At 35.0% G+C, this 15,973-nt stretch overlaps 2 non-coding genes across 2 annotated transcripts; one reads left to right on the top strand and one right to left on the bottom strand.

Moving 5' to 3' along the window:
• Positions 1–540: 540 nt before the first annotated feature.
• On the bottom strand, positions 541–647 carry LOC136128650 (U6 spliceosomal RNA). Its single transcript, XR_010656236.1, has one exon. It is a non-coding gene; the product is annotated as a U6 spliceosomal RNA (small nuclear RNA).
• Positions 648–6,625: 5,978 nt separating this feature from the next.
• TRNAY-AUA (transfer RNA tyrosine (anticodon AUA)) lies at positions 6,626–6,698 on the top strand. Its single transcript has one exon. It is a non-coding gene; the product is annotated as a tRNA-Tyr (tRNA).
• Positions 6,699–15,973: the final 9,275 nt, after the last annotated feature.

Below are 15,973 nucleotides of genomic sequence, written 5' to 3'. Positions count from 1 at the left end.
TAAGGGTGTGTAGTCTATAAATGAGAACACACATTAGGATAATTGGACTAGAAATGTACACATCTTGAGAATATACAGCTAAATTTGATTGGGGATTTCCAAACCTCACTGCAACCTTAGCAGTTTTATTATCTGCAATGATTATATTTGTTTGCCTCTGTTTCATGCCTTCAGGAAAGACTTGCTTGATGGCTATTAACCTACATGCGATGAATTTGAGAGGCATAAAAAAAAATCCAGGTTGAAACTTTATAATTATAGAATATGGTTTTTGTAAAAAGGGAATTTGACATTTAAGTCAGCGTTATTATTTCTTTACTTTTTTTGTGTTATTCATAACACTGATTTCTAAGTTTATTTTAATATAGATTTTCCCTCCTGCTTTTTCCGAAGATACCTATAGCATTATTTGACATTTTACATGAGACATTTGTATGTGTTGTGTATACGTTTCATGTGATATAATATGAGGAATTGAGCTGTTACACACTTAGCTATCTGTTTTTTCTGTTTTTTTTTTTGTCACTAATTATTAGAGAAAAAATTATGGAACGTTTCACGAATTTGCGTGTCATCCTTGCACAGGGGCCATGCTAATCTCCTCTGTATCGTTCCAATTTTAGTATATGTGCTGCCGAAGTGAGCACTATCTGTTTTATGTTTACTTATATTTTGAGAACACCAAACGTCATAAACTATCATTGGTGGTCACCAAATGAGAGCATCTTGACAACCAGCTTGGATAGTATGATGTAGAATTCAAGAACACAAGGTCTGACAACAGATAAAAGTTTTCAAATCCTGGTCAGTATGGACATGATCTATTCCTCTCAAGGCTTGTTCTTCTCAGCTGTAATGTGAGGGTACGTTGGAGTCTTAACTATTAAAATGATGCAGTTTCTACTTCAAGCAACAGAGTGTTATCTGCATTTCTATTTTACCTCCTTTTTCATTTAATTTGCATTTTATTCATATTCTTTATTGAGTTGCTTTTTACTAATATTTTCTTCTCTTCCTAACATGGGCATCTTTTGTCCAAGATGAAGCTGCCTGGTTAATTAATGGACAGTTTAGACAAGGACTCATCATTTCTTCTAAATGATGGTTAAATGAGATCCATGCTAGTTTTGACTATTTCCCTGCTGGGGTCATGATATTGTGTAGGTCTTCCTGAAAAGATCTGAGGCCAAAGGCCCTCTGGAGTCTCCCATCACTTTTCTGCCTGACCCTGACCTTTATTTAAAAAAAGAAGTGTAGTTTGCTGCTCTGACTTATTCACCACTCTGACCCAGTTTTCTGTTGAAATCTTTGTCCTACAGTTTGTGCAACATGATTCTCCATAATCGGGTCTTGGCCCCTCTGACCTGAACCAACTGATTGTACCCTGAGTTTAAGTGATCGCTCTACTTGGATCAAAGAAGGAAAGAGCTCCTTTCATTCTGTGTCAACACCATCTCAATAGTTGTCTTTCAAACAGCACTGTCTCTTTATCAGGCAAGAGTAAAACATTAATTTGAAATTTGTAGTCTCCTTTAAATGTTACAAAGCCCATATATATCTCTACTATCTTTTTAATTCCTTCTAAGTATAAGAAAATGCAGATAAGGCAGGTATTATTGTTATCTTAATTTCACACGCAAGAAAGCTAAAACCCAGAGAGGTTAAATGAGTTGCTCCAAGTTACACAGTAACCAGTGTGCAGAACTGAGATAAAATCTCAGGTTTTTTGAATCAGAAACCATTTTTTTTTCTTCCGATAATATATGACTGACTTGAGCCATTCAACAAGCTTGAATCAAAATGAGGAAAGACTAGGTGCCAATAAACATTTTTTTTGTTTGTTTCTCTTTGGGAGACGTGTGGCCAGAAATAACATAATGATAAATTGAATGTAAATTTATGAATAGAACTTTGACCAGAGAGAAAAAAAAATTGACCCTGAAACTCTGCCACCCACATGTAATTTTTATTGAAATGTTTCTAAGCTGACTTGTTGATATAGCCAAGAAACCAAAGTGTCACTAAAAGAGTGAATTGTTTAGGTACATGGCCACAACACATGGTGTCCAGATCTGACTCAGAACATCTAGGGTATATTGCTAGTTGTTAATGTAAAGAATATAGCACCTGAAAGAATAAGATGACATTAAATAATTTTTTATAAGTACTGTTTTTATCTTTAAATTTAGAAACAAATATATTTGAGAGGGAGGTTACTGATAATTTGCTAATGACATAGCAGATAACATATTTAAGCCTTGATGACTTGAAATTTCCTATTGACAAAATTGAGATAATATTGATGAAAAAATCCTGAGCCAGTTGTGGGAGACTTTAAGTGTGTTTTTTATTTCTGTATTAATAATATATAATTCAACGTATTTTCAATAATTACTTTTCTTTTACAAATTTCCTTTGAGACGGTTAAACCACACGCTAGGTATAATAGGAAATACTTTGCATGCCTAATTACAGAATTATGCAAATACCCCACCAGTATTACTATCTCTCCAATGATAAGGATATATTTTTTTCCTACTCACATCATTGAAAGACTTCTACCATCTGGAATAGCTTTCCCGCAAGTGCATACCTATGTGTGGATGCATGTATTATGACACTGTATACTTCTATTAGGAATCTTATTTTAAAATAGATATTTTCATCTAATTATCTAATTACTTTTACTAGATATATTGGATCTATGAAATTAACTGAACTTGCATATAATTATTATATGATAGAGAATAACTATAGAATTGGTAATATATTGCTGAGCAAATAAGAATATCCTTCATCCTGTATTCATGAACTAACGTGTACTAGGTATGGATAAACTACGTGAAATACAAACATGAATAAAGTATGACCAGTGTCCATTCTGAGCTCTAATTCATTGAGGTCATTGGCCAAGAAGCCCTCATAACGCATTCTGCTATTCAGTAGTAGAAACCTCTTCATGCCCCAAAGGGCTCCTTTTCTTTTTCTCTCTGGGCTCTATAGAGCAAGCTACCTTCTTTTCCTCTGGCAGCTACTACTACATCCTCTTTCCCCTAGGGCTCCTCACCACGAAAGCCTGGATCTACAGAGGATGTGGCCTTCTAAGCTGTATACCCCTTGAGATGTGAACGTGGACCCTATTCTACTTACAGTTATACAATTAATCATAATTAAGAAGTATAGAGGAGAATTTCCAAAGTAAGTGCATAGACAGTTCTAGAATCCATATATTCTACTTCTCTATTTCAAGTGTATTTCAGAATCACTTCATGAGTATTTTAAAAATGCACATCATGGGGTCCACCCAGGACCTATTGAATCAAATCTATGGTAGTGAGGACCTGGGAATTCCCATATTTTAAAAAAGTCTCCTGAAGGATAAAATCTTTAAAATCTCATAATATAGTCTCTAACTGCAGATGGTAAATAAAATTATAGCACATTGCTCTTTAAAGTAGGGTCCTTAAACCCTACTTGTTCATGACAGAAATACAGTATTCCAACTTTTATGTATATCTAAAGTAAATTGACCATTAAATTATTTCCTTAAAGCTGATTTTGAAGATTATAGCACTACTACAAACACAAATGGAATACAAAAAAGGTAGCAGAGCTGACATAACTTCACCAAGTGTAAACCCTTTGAACTGCAAATCATGAAGTAAAATCAATGATGATCTCATCAGATATGTCAAGGAATCATAAAAGTATCCAAAATTTTCAAGACTATGTGAAATATGGAGTCAAATCATAGAGAGTTAATGGTATGCTTCCAGTGAAAAAGTAAAAAGTACATTAAAATGTTTAATAATTATTCTATTCCTAATTCCTATTTTATGAATGTTTTATTCATACTTCATAGTATATTAATACAGTAGTAAATGTATATCATTTATTAATATATATGTGTTGGGATATTTTCAGATTGTTTTTACTCAGAAGTATGCAGTCTCGTCATCAAAAAGTCTGCAAACAATAAATGCTGCAGAGGGTGTGGAGAAAAGTTAACACTTCTATACTGTTGGTGGGAATGTAAATTGATACAACCCCTATGGAGAACAATATGGAGGGTCCTTAAAAAACTAAAAATAGAACTACAATCCAGAAATCTCACTCCTGGGTATATAATCTGAAAAACCATAATCCAAAAGGATACATGTACCCCAATGTTCATTGCAGCACTGTTTACAATAGCCAAGACATGGAAGCCACCTAAATGTCCGTTGACAGAGGAACGGATAAAGAAGATGTGGTACATACATAAATACAATGGAATATTACTCAGCCATAAAAAGAAATGAAATAATGACATTTGCAGCAACATGGATGGACCTAGGGATTATCATACTAAGTGAAGTGAAGTAAGGTAGGGAAAGGCAAATATCGTATGATATCACTTATAGAATCTAAAAAAATGGTACAATGTACTTATTTACAAAACAGAAGTAGAGTCACAGATGTAGAAAGCAAACTTGTGTTTATCAGGGGGGACAAAGGGAGAAGGGATAAATTGGGAGATTGGGATTGACATATACACACTACTGTATATAAAATAGATAACTAATAAGGACATATTGTATAGCACAGGGAATTCTACTCAATACTCTGTAATGATCTATATGGGAAAAGAATTTTAAAAAGTAGATATATGTATATGTATAACTGATTCACTTTGCTGTACAGCAGAAACTAACACTACACTGTAAATAAACTACACTCCAATAAAAATTAAATACCTTACGTTTCAATTTAAAAAAAAAAGTGTGCAGTCAGGAAAGTCTAGAGACCAAATCTATAGACCTCTTCTTTTATCCAATTAAAGGATTTTTTTTTTTCACAAAGTCTCCACTTTTCATGCAGGAAAGTCAATCAAAGGAGAATCTCTGAATGTCCTTTTACAGTAAGTGAAAAATTTGTCTTTCTTTGGGACTCCTACCCAGGTGGCACTATTTGGGCACTCAGCCATGTCCAGGAATGGCTTCTTTTTTCGTGGACAAATCTGTAAATGGCAAAATAATTAGCTAACTAACGATTATTATTAAAGCATACAATGCTATGAATGATACCACTGATTGCTGAAAATGGTGAGACCACAGATTAGTAGTAGTAAATGATAACAATAATAATTAACGACAGGGCTTCCCTGGTGGCGCAGTGGTTGAGGGTCTGCCTGCCAATGTGGGGGACGCGGGCTCGTGCCCCGGTCCGGGAGGATCCCACATGCCGCGGAGCGGCTGGGCCCGTGAGCCATGGTCGCTGAGCCTGCGCGTCCGGAGCCTGTGCTCCGCAACGGGAGAGGCCACAGCAGTGAGAGGCCCGCGTACCGCAAAAAAAAAAAAAAAAAAAAAAAAAAAAAAAATTAATGACAGCTTTATGGCAAGCATTGTGCTAAAAGTTCATCAAAGGCAGTCATTTCCTCCATGTATAAATGAGGAAACACCTGTATCAAGGTAACTAATTGCTTGGCAGTGTTATAAAAGACTTCGTAAGATAATATTTTTACTGGTCCTTGGCAAATAAATCGGTATTTGCTTAGGCACCTCTCGGCAAAGGACATTTCTGGGCAAAGTACCACCACAACAGAAGAGTCCTCACATATTAGTTCCTAGGAGTCAGAACACTCTCATTCAGCCATCCTCTATTTTACTGGCGCGGTCTTACTCTTCTTTATGATATTAACTTTTCTCCACTTATCAGACTTCCTTGTGTACTGAATTCTCTGTTGAATTCAGTGTCCCAGAACACATATCTTAATTTATCATTTATTATTTGTCTGTAATCTCCAAACATTATTTTCACTAGGCTATAAGATCTGTGAGAACAAGGACCATATCTCTCTCACTCATTTTTATCTTTCCACAGCCTAGGACTATGTAAACATATAGTAAGTATCAAATATATTTGATGAATGAATGACTGAATATATTAGTCTGGCTTGATAACAGTCATAAGCAACTATCACCTAGTGGTATCTAGACAGAGTAAAAATAAATACTAGTTTGGCCTAAGTTTTAAAGGCCTCTAAATAAATAGAAGACACAGCACTATGGCTAAAGGGTATAGATAACTGGGGGAGAATAAAAAGATACATATCACATTAAACAAATTGGCCCTGAATCCAAGATGCTCCATATTACTTGATCTGTGACAGTAGCAGGGAATTTCTTGATGCTTCTAAACTTCAGTGTCTTTATTTCTAATATGTGAATAACAATAACATCTCTTTCATGGGATCTTCACAGAGGTAGATGTAATATGAAATTAATGAAGCTTATGCTTCAAGGCCTATGATTTGCACAGGTACATTTCAAGCTCTAGTTAATGAGTGTAGGACAATTGAGAATAGTTACTATTTACTGTTAAAGAAAACCTGAAACGTCCTAAAACCTTACAGCTTTTTTATGAAAAAAAATTTCGTAGAATTTCCTGCAATAATCCGAAATGTTTATATGACCTTGGCTATAACAAGTTAGAAAGCTAAAAGGATCTTTCCTAAATTATCAATAACATACAAATTTTAATAACCTCAATAGAGAAAAGACTGATTTTTTAAATTCTTTCCATGGAAAAAATTACAAAATTATTGTCATATGAACAGGCCAAAAAAGAATCATAAGAAGGGACTTCCCTGGTGGTCCAGTGGGTAAGACTCCACGCTTATAATGCAGGGGGCCCGGGTTCAATCCCTGGTCAGGGAACTAGATCCTGCAAGCCTGCTGCAACTAAGACTCCACATGCCAAAACTAAGAAGCCCGCGTGCCACAGCTAAGACCCGGTGCAGCCAAAATAAATAAATATATATAAAAAAAAGAATCATAGGAAAATGTGTATATGTGCATTGTCTGACCAGTTCTTAGAATGCTGTATTTGGGGTTATATGCAGAAATAACTATTTAAATCATGATTATTAAAAAACAGATGTTAAATTGAAAGAATTTAACAGAGGAACAATCATCTTATTCTCACCAGACTAAAATTAAATAACATCTTCCTCTTTATTTGTCATTTGTTTCTTCCCATCCCTAACAAATGATACGAGAGTAGTCACCCTAGGTACAATTAACAAAACAGTACAAATATTTTATTATAAAATGTATACAACTAAAGCATATTTTCCAATGATGACCAATGTTGGAATGTGAAAAATGTCCCGTTGCTATCAATCTACAATGCTGAATCAGTGATTTTACTGTAAAGAGCTGATCATGTTTGTTAGAGGAAGAAAGTGCCAACTAACCGAAACAATGTGTGTATTCTATTACTCTTCCCATTTGATGTTTGACAAAATAAAATGGTACCTACCCAAACCACAATATCAGGGTTATGTATCCAACCAAGTTTTGTTTATTTGAATCAATATACAGGATTATGCACGTTTATGGGCTTATATTACCACAGCCACAGATGGTAGCCACTGAATATATGACATTTTTACATGGATGCACATGTTTTCAATGATGCTAAACTTAATAATTTATGTATTTTTTTATATAGCCCATGAGACTGAAAGGCAGCCAAAGAGAGCCACATCTAGAAATGTTGCTGATGTAAACTAAATTAAGTTGAGCATGATGTTGTGCAAAACAAAATGAAAATTAAAAATAAAACATATGTATCGGATGCAGTTTTAATACTAATCAAGTACTATGGGTCAAAAGGTGATAGACATCATGTGCTTATATTAAATGATTGAAGGGAGAACATCTTCCGTTTAATGCCCCAGAATACTGTCCTCTCTGGCCTTCTTAAAAGATTACACAGCACTAAAGGCAAGAACATTTTTTATCCATCTGTGAAGAAATATAGACTGTGGCGGATGCAGGGGAGCCTGAATAATTAGAAAATAGTTCCCTAGAGAGACAGAATTTAAAGGGTTACTGTTTAAAAAACAAACACATGCTCTGGAAGTAAAATAAAAATAAAAAACCTTACCTGAAACTTATTGGAAAGTAATTTTTTTCTTGCAATTAATATTTAGGTCAGCTGATAGCATATAAGTGAGGTGAAAAATGTCATATTGGAATTTAGCAGACTATACTTCCAAAGGAATTTCAACTGTTAAAGCTTAGTATCTCTTCGGTTACTTTCAGCATTTGTAGAAATTATTCAGAAGTCTGTAAAGTCTTTTCCCATGTTACTATTGCTAACAAAAACACCTTTTAATTATTTTTATGTGTTTATAAATTAAGCACACTATGTAAATGTATTCTAAATGTATTCTAATATGTTTTGCTATAAACTGATAATTTATAACTTCTAGGATAAATTTGCAAGAATAGAAAACAGTTCCTTTCATAGTTCACAAAATAAGCTTTCTTATGGGCAAAATTTAGGCAAGTCATGATTCTGCCTAATACACTGTACATACCATTACTTCATGAAGTTTCATTTAACAGATATTTTGCCTGAAATGCAATCACATGGTATAAATTTGATATAAATTGAGTGGGAATGAAAAATACCTAAGAACAAATAATAAATAGTGAATGTTTTGAAAGTAATAATACAAATTTATAAATTAGATTTTGGAAGAAAATCTTGTTAACAAAGCTGAAGTTTTAAAATCAAAAATGTTATCTTTGATAAATCATTGAACAAAGGTTAATTTACTCCAACTGTACAAATTTTTGATATTAAAAGGGATATTTTTCAAATGTCTAATTAAACAAACACACTCACACATGCACATACATACAATTCACAGACTTTTCTTTGTTTTTTAAAGCTTAGCCCATAACAAAGCTGAAAAGTGAAGAGACCACACAGGTACCATATTTCTCAGAAGAAGAAACAATTAGCTCTGAAATCTGCTTCAGGAAAAGTACTAGTTTAATAGGTACACACTGCTGGTCTGAGGCTCGGAGTTTTCCAGCAAACACCATTTTTGCTCTTTTGAAGTGTTTTGATGTTAAGAATCCATCTGTTATATGAAAGTAAATGCTCAGGCTTTCTATCTTCACCTAAAGGTGTGGGCTACGTGAATCCTCTCTATAAAGATATCAACAAAGAAAAAGACAGAGGGAAAATTGTGAATTCAATCCGAAAAGGCTTTCAAAAGAGATTAGCAGCAGCGGAGAATTAGATACTAGAAACAGTCTACAAATATTTAGAATTGGGTCCCGTTTCTCTTTATATTTTCATCCATTTTTAGAAACTCATGTTAGTGGCTCAATTTTTCAGAAATTCCTTAAACTTGCTTTAAGCCTATTCATCCTCCTTAGTTGAATGGCACTGATGATTGCTGTGCGTGAGATTCTGAGAGGGGACAGTAGAGAATCATGGAATCCCATACTTAATTTTTCTTAGCATCATAAACCTTGCTTCCCAACACTTATCACAGTTCTAATTTTACATTTATTTGAGAGTTAATTTGATAGTGTCTGTCTCTCAACTAAACCAACTGTTGAGAAATTGTTTTAACTCACCATTTATCTCTAGCATATGCAGTACTGTCTGAGTCATAGTAGGCATTCAACATAACATTTGATGAATGAATAAGTAAATAAAAGCAGAGGTGACTCTCGTAAAATCCTTTGGCCTAATCCTACTAAAGACCACGGTGAGCAGTAAGCCTAATAGCTCTGCGGATCATATGTTGATGCATAACTTACAATATTGGAAGATCAAACAAATTAGATGGAGTAACGCTAGGCATAAGTTAAATTAGCAGCTTTTTAAAAAAATTTTTTGCCTTCTGTTACTTTAGAAAAATTTTTCATCTCTAAATACGGTTTCCTTCAAAATAATCTTTAATCCTATTGAATGTTTATTTTTGTATCTATTGTAGATGTTCTAATTAACTCCTCAAACTGGTTACTAATGTAAAAGAAGGTATAGTCAATGATATAATTTTATTCATTTCAGACTTATGCTTTCCATCTAGTTACCTGGAATCTTTCATCACTGTACCTTTCCTGTGTGAACTCCTAATGATCCTAAAATATTTATGCACATATGGATGATTTCCAACTAACTTTGGAGTGTCAAATGACAGTGATTTGAGGAATTTACTAAAAGCATAAACTGAATAAAAGGGGAGTAAGCCTATCTTGTATAGTTAAGGTAGTTTAAAAATAAATTTTCGTTTTAGAAATCATATATGTTATGACCACATAATTATTATTATTATTATTTTAATTATTTATTTATTTATGGCTGTGTTGGGTCTTCATTGGTGCGCGCAGGCTTTCTCTAGTTGCAGCGAGCGGGGGCTACTTTTCGTTGCAGTGTGTGGGCTGCTCATTGCGGTGGCTTCTCTTGTTGCAGAGCACGGGCTCTAGGAGCGTGGACTTCAGTAGTTGTGGCACACAGGCTCAGTAGTTGTGGCTCGCGGGCTCTAGAGCGCAGGCTCAGTAGTTGTGGCACACGGGCTTAGTTGCTCTGCGGCATGTGGGATCTTCCCGGACCAGGGCTCTAACCCATGTCCCCAGCATTGGCAGGCGGATTCTTAACAACTGCACCACCAGGGAAGCCCGACCACACAATTATTAACCAATGTTTTCATAGGTGAAATAAAGGCAACAATAATCAATAAATTATTTTCCTATGTGCAGAAATGTATGTTTTATTGTCAAAAGAAAAGTTTATGAAGATAATAATCAGCATTTGCTAAGAGAGGTTGTGGTATGTGATAGAATTAGCACAAAATGGATTCTAGTTCAAGATCATCCAATTAGCTAACGGTGCAACCTTGGGCAAACCATTCTGACCCTCAGTTTACTGTCTATAAATAAGCAGGTTTGGATCAATAAATGCCAAACCTGAAGTTCCACAGTTTTCTATAGCAACCTCAAGAGTTATCATTCTAGTTCTGATATTCTTGCAAATTTTTGAATGGTGAATTTCAATACATTGTAAATATCTTGCTAGGTTTCATAACTAAGACAAAGATTGAGAAACTCAGCAAAGAGTAGTTTTTTGTTGTTTTAAAGAAAACATATTTTAGTTGACCTTGATGAGGATTAAGTACATAGACACTGCATGTAAAATGTTTAGAGCCTTAGAGCTCAAAAAGTAGTTGAGCATTTACTACTGAAAAAAATCTTAGCGTATTGAATTGAACAGTGAGTTTTAGAGTGTGTACTGGTTGGTAGTTCGATATTAAATTTTTATTTTGGGGAAAAAAGGAATAAGTCATTAGAAAATGTCAAAGGAGAGGTGGGATAAGGAAAATAAGATGGAGAGACGATCAATAAAGAATGAGAACTCTTTTTGCTCATAAAATCTTTTCGATAATTGGTTGGTGAGAAACAGCGCATATACTCAGCGGCCTCTCCCGCTTCGTCTCCCTCCTCCTTTCAGAGGCCTTCTCCTCCTCCCGATTGACAAATGCCTAACTAGCACCTACCCAGGGGACAGAACGTGCATGTAAACTATGATGACTGTAATGTGCCGAAAGCTTTAGTACCATCACTCCAGTTGTACGTATGTGTGTACTTAACGTGTGTGTGTATTATACTTAAAATCTACTTTTATACAGTACACTTTTACACAGCACAAAAAATAAGTGGTATTCTCACAGGCTCAGTTTGGCCATCAATCATATCAGCAGATATATTTTGAGTTTGTTCTTTTAAAGAAAGGTAATGCTCAGACTACCCTATACACTCATTGATTGATATATTTTGTTGTTACTACTTATTAAATTGAAAAGTGGACCACATATAGTGTCGATTTGGGGTTAAATAAGACTAACAGAGTATAAAGAAGTCTGATGGAGAGAAATAGACCGGTAGGGGTGTAAAAGAGCCAATTGCCCTTGACTATATTCGAGTAGCATGTTCACATAACTTATACTTGTCTTTCCTCAGATGAACTGATTTCCCTAAGTCCAAAACAAAATTTCCCTCTTCCAAGTAACGTATCTAGGTGTTTGTAATGTTGTGTGGATTTTCCTTGCTGGTTAAAGCTGTGTGTGTGTGTGTGGGGGGGGGGTTGTGTGTGTGTGTGTGAGAGAGAGAGAGAGAGAGAGAGAGAGAGAAGGATATAGTTTATAAGTGCCTTGGCTTACTTACTTTCTTTGCCACCCTTCTCTTCTCACATTTCCCAGTGGCAGTGTAGGGTGAGACGTGATAGAATAGGTGAGAATAAGGGGAGGTTATCACCTTCTCAAAGTCACCACTGTTGTTTCTCCAGGCTCAGATTTCCAATGTTTTTGATCCTGTACAAAGGATATGCTGAATTTATATTTTGGAAAATGACAAATAAGCAAGTAGCAAAAACAAAATCAAGCCTAACCTAAGGCAAATCCAAACCTCACCATCATAGAATGAACTAGAAAACAAGAAAAACTGAAACATTTAAAAATCATTTACCCCCAAAAATTGTTTAATTTTTTTTTTAAAGTTTGGCATTATAATGTACTACTTTTTTAGCATGGTTTATAACTTCTTTGTGCCAGTATTCTATCATAAGTTTGCAATATCATATGGATGCTCAAATATGATACTTGTTTGGTTGCTATGATGATCATAATACAATGATTAAAGCAAGGAGGGTCTCAACTTGTTTTGACACATCTATACGTTAAATTTTTTAAATTAAGTGATGTTTTACAATTGCTGTAGTTACTTGTTAAATGTAATTATGTAAATTAAATGTTTATGATGTTTTGTAATTAATAGTTACCAAACTTTCTTTTATAAATTAGTGTGTGCAAGTTTGAAAATTGAATCTGAGTAAATTAGTATTCATTTAGCATATTACTTAAATAAATGAAACTGCAATTTTGAAAGACAAAATACTCATTCTATTCTGAGGTCAGTGAAAGATACAAAGATATTTTCATCTAACTCAGATGGTGATGATATGACCAACTTATTATTTTCCTTCCTGTAGTGAATCACCGAGATAAAGACCTATCTCCATGTTAGTTCCAGAACTCGAAGACTGGTAAAGATGAATTTCATTGAGGCAATCCACAACTTAAATAATTTTTTAATGCTTAAAGAAAATACTTACTGAATGTTTTCACAAAATTAACACGATTGCCCTAACTTGTGTTTTTATTTATAAATGCACATGCCTGCTGCTTCACAAAGTCACCTGAAAAAAAATCCTTAATCCTTAGATCTACATTTGGGCAAAAAAATCAATGTAATTGGTAGGCAAAATAAAAATAACATTTCTGAATTTCCACCTGGATCTCTACTTTCACTGAATATACACTTTGTTCAAGACCTTTCTTGGAACAGAATGTTTAGTAGAGTCTTCACAGCAGGTAACACAAGAAACATTTGCATTCTGAAAGTATACCATTTGGATTTCTTCTACAGCTGGTTTCAGCAAACTATTTTCTCTGCAAGTAATCATTGGATGTTATTAAGTATATGTTATCTGAAAAGTACTGCATTAAAACATTCGTTGCAGCCTCCTTTTCAACGTGAGAGCTGCTAGTCTACCTTGCTGGAACATCTTGCATAAATAAATGCCAAGGAAGTTGTAAAACCTCTCCTCTTTTATGGAATTTGGGTGAAGGAGAATGATAGAAACATGCCATTATCTTTCTGCTTATGACCAGTAATTATGTCACATCACTTTAACCACTTTCTAAACATATAAAGAATGTGAAAAAAAAATGGTTAAAGGAAGAAAATACTGGGTGAGACTGGGGGGCTGAACCTGGTTCCAATCATCTCCTTACTTCCAAAAGCCTCTATTCAGGACCCAGCCTCCTCTTAGCCTCACCCCTGTGCATAAAGCCTTATCTCCCAGATCATATTAACAACCAACCATATGGAAGGGAGAAAGGACCGGAACCCATCACTGCTAGGAGCCCTCTCCTTATACCATTGTGAGAGAGCTAAATATGCCTTCTCCATAGAAATGTTATATACTACACGGTAGGTTTAGGTTGCATTGCACTGGCTTAGGTCTGGGGGCTACTTCTAGGAAAAATTAACTTCTAAATCTAACCAAATCAATAAATGACTCTAGAAGGCTATTTTGAAGTGGCTGACAGTCTGTTTTTTACCATATTAGATCTATAGCTGTCATTTGAAAGGGCTATTCATTCAAGTGCTTTGGAGTAATAATTTCAAATGCCTTTAGCAAGTTGGAAAAGTCACTGCCCTCAGATGACTAACACAGGAAAGGTCAATTAAGTAATAGTCTATTCTATTCTACCAAGCGTCTTCCCTCGCCAATGCCAAAATATAAATTTATTTTTCAAGAGCTCAAAGGTTTTAAGAAGTGTTCTGTATTATGAATTAGTTATATTTTTAAAATTACCTTTTCTGTTTAATCTAGATTACATAAGGCATCTAATTTTCACCTATTTCTCACACCTGAACCTTCTTCCCTTGATTCTATGGGTCATTCCTTGATTTCAGATCCTTATTACCCTGGAATATTGTAATTATCTTTCAGAAGGACTTTTGGCTTCTAATTTTTCCCACTTCTAACACATGCTATTGGCAGACTAGGTTTCTCAATGTAAGCAGCACTGATATCACTACTATGTTCAAAGATTTTTATTTGTTTGTTTTTTTCCAGTATCTTTCCTGTTCAATTTGTGAAGTCCTAACTTTCTTAGTCGGGCATCCAAAACCTGCTTTGATATCTTGCATATCTACGTTTTCATTCTCATTTCTTACTTTCCAGTTTTATAGATACTTACTTCAGGAAAGTTGGACATTTTCACATTCTCCTTAACACACTGCCCACATTCCCACATCAGGACTTTGTTCACATGGTTTCCTCATGAAACAGCCTCACTTTGCAGCCTCTCCTGCTTACAGCCCCGCACTTTCCAGGTGCTTATGTTCTGCTCCACCTGGAAGGACCTTTCTCAAAAGCTATCTTAACTACAGTCTATCCATATGCTTAATTTATAATCTCTTCTGCATAATCTTAGGCTGTATCTTTTCTCTGAACTCCAATAGAACTTTTTTAGTCTTTGTTTAAAAAAATATTTGTTTTATTTATTTATTTGGTTGTGCCGGGTCTTAGTTGTGGCTTGTGGGCTCCTTAGTTGCGGCATGTGTGTGGGATCTAGTTCCCTGACCAGGGATCAAACCCAGGCCCCCTTCATTGGGAGCACGGAGTCTTAAGCACTGTGCCACCAGGGAAGCCCTCTTTTAGTCTTTTTTGAAATATCCCTTTCTGTCTTCAAAGTGTTAGGCAAAACTATAGTTTTGGTTCATTTAATCAGCCTATGAAAACAAATGTTATATGAACATATTCATATTTCCAAAATAAATTAGGCTAAAACATACACCATGCTGTTTTTCTTACTAGCACACTCCCACTCTTCTTGGTAACTATTGCATACTTCCACTCTCTCCTCATTATACCCACTCCAATCTTCACTTCAGCTACTGGTCTTAGTCCTACATTACTAAGAAGAGAGGCAATAAGAAAACTTCCTTCCAGCAACATAGATAGACCTAGAGATTATCACACCTAGTGAAGTAAGTGAAAGAAAAATATCACATGATATAGCTTATATGTGGAATCTAAAAAAATATTATACAAATAAACTTATTTACAAAACAGAAACAGACTTACAGACATGGAAAACAAATTTACGGTTACCAAAGGGGAAAGGAAGAAGGGATAAATTAGGAATTTGGGATTAACAGATATACACTGCCAGGGCTTCCTTGATGGCGCAGTGGTTAGGAATCCAGCTGCAATTTCAGGGGACACGGGTTCGAGCCCTGGTCTGGGAAGAGTCCACACACTGTGGAGAAACTAAATCTGTGCTCTGCAACAAGAGAAGCCACTACAATGAGAAGCCCGCGCACCGAAATGAAGAGTAGCCCCCGCTTGTTGCAACTAGAGAAAGCCTGTGCGCAGCAATGAAGACCCAATGCAGCCAATAAATTAATTAAAAAAACAGATATACACTACCATATATAAAATAGAGAGACAACAGGTCCTACTGTATAGTATAGGTAACCATATTCAATACCTTATAATAACCTATAATGGAAAAGAATCTGAAAAAGAATATATATATTCTTTATATATG

This window comes from Phocoena phocoena, chromosome 9, assembly GCF_963924675.1.
Source record: "Phocoena phocoena chromosome 9, mPhoPho1.1, whole genome shotgun sequence".
NCBI classification, from domain to species: Eukaryota; Metazoa; Chordata; class Mammalia; order Artiodactyla; family Phocoenidae; genus Phocoena; species Phocoena phocoena.
Note: the sequence above shows the minus strand (reverse complement) of the source record. Positions and strands in the feature narration are given on the sequence as shown.